Source organism: Vombatus ursinus, unplaced genomic scaffold (genome assembly GCF_900497805.2).
Source record: "Vombatus ursinus unplaced genomic scaffold, bare-nosed wombat genome assembly UNPS02014791.1, whole genome shotgun sequence".
Lineage (NCBI taxonomy): Eukaryota > Metazoa > Chordata > Mammalia > Diprotodontia > Vombatidae > Vombatus > Vombatus ursinus.
In genome coordinates, this window is record NW_020954569.1 from 5,265,420 (window position 1) to 5,267,090 (window position 1,671).

Sequence of the window (1,671 nt, forward strand, 5' to 3'; positions counted from 1 at the left end):
CTCATTAAATAAACATTGAGAGTGAGTTATCAGGTTGCACAGAGAATTGATGTTATTGAATATTAATGATTGTTATTATATTGCATAGGCTTTTTGATTCAGATGTTTGCTGAGTTTTCTTGATTACTCTGGTGATGTGCAAATCTCCCCTCTCAAATCAGTCCATGATGAGCCCTTTAAATAGTTTGATCTATAGCCTGACTTAATGTATCTATAGAGTCTATTTAACAAGGTCTGTCTCCTTAGGGGATATAGAAGATTATGACTAAACTTGTTCTCTTTGTGCCCCTCATCCCACCCTTTGCAGTCCCTTAAGGCAGACTATCATTTCATCCAGAAATCCCTGATAGAAAAAGTATGTAAATAAGTGATCCTGGATGTTCAGAAACCCAGGATCAAAGCAGGAAAGAATGTTACATAAAAAAAATTGCATTAGTGACTCCATTTTGTTTTTATCCACCATTTTGTGAAGTTAAATTTCAACTCCATTAAAGTCATCTGATTTAGGAGGTTTCACAATAGTACTCTCCCTCCCCACTATCACCTGACTTAAAGAATGTCACAAGAATATTCCTCTCCCTCTCACCCCAGTGGCACACCCCCCTCCACCAATAAGAAACCAGATGTCTCAAGTCTTATAATCTTGTGTTTCTTGTTTTTCATTCCCTCCAAATTGCATACTAACTGTGAGAAACCAAGTTTTGGGGTCCTTGGCCATCAAGAACGTTGGACCTGTTTTGTTTTGTGACGAAATGCATTGCCAAATAAATTGTTGCCTGGATGTCATTACTTGGTTTCTTTATTCCACCATAACACTAGCCATAATTAACTCTTATGGTAACTTACCTAGTAGTTTTACTTTTATTCTTATCCCTGCCTTTGGGCTATGGGTGAGTGGTAGGCGACAACATTTTTGTGCAGATAAGTTCAGATCAGTATGGATGTATTATAAAAATCAGCTACAGGTCTAGAGGCAGAGAGCCATGTCTAATGAAGAGGCCTGCCAGTTTGGTGTAGTGGGAAGAGCATTGAACTTGGAATCAAGAGAGATCTGGGTTTGAAGCCTTTTTCTGACACTTATTGGGGCAGCTAGAAGGCACAGTGCATAAAGCACTGGCTTGGAATCAGGAAGACGCATCTTCATGAGTTCAAATCTAGCCTCAGACATTTCTTAGCTATGTGGTCCTGAACAAGTTGCTTAACCCTGTTTGCTTTAGTTCCTCATCTGTAAAATGAACTAGAGAAGGAAATATCAAACCATTCTGATATCTTTGTCAAGAAAATCCCAAAATGGGGTCATGAAGAGTCAGAGATGACCAAAACAACTCAACAACAGCAATAAATCTGACACTTATTAGCTATGTGACCAAGTCATTACACCTCTCTGACCCCCAGGTTCTTTATTTGTAAAATGGGACTAATAATATCTGCAGTAATTATACCACACAGAGTTGTGAAATGAGATCAAATGAGATTATATATATATATATATATATATACACACATAAAGTGCTTTGCAAACATCAAGGCCATATTTAAACACCATAAAGTCTAATGAATTCAGCAAAGTCCAGGGTTGACTTTAACACAATTATTGGAGTAATCTACAAAGTCTGGAGTTTGATAAATACATCTTTCAGTTCATTGCACTCATTCGTCTCACATAACACT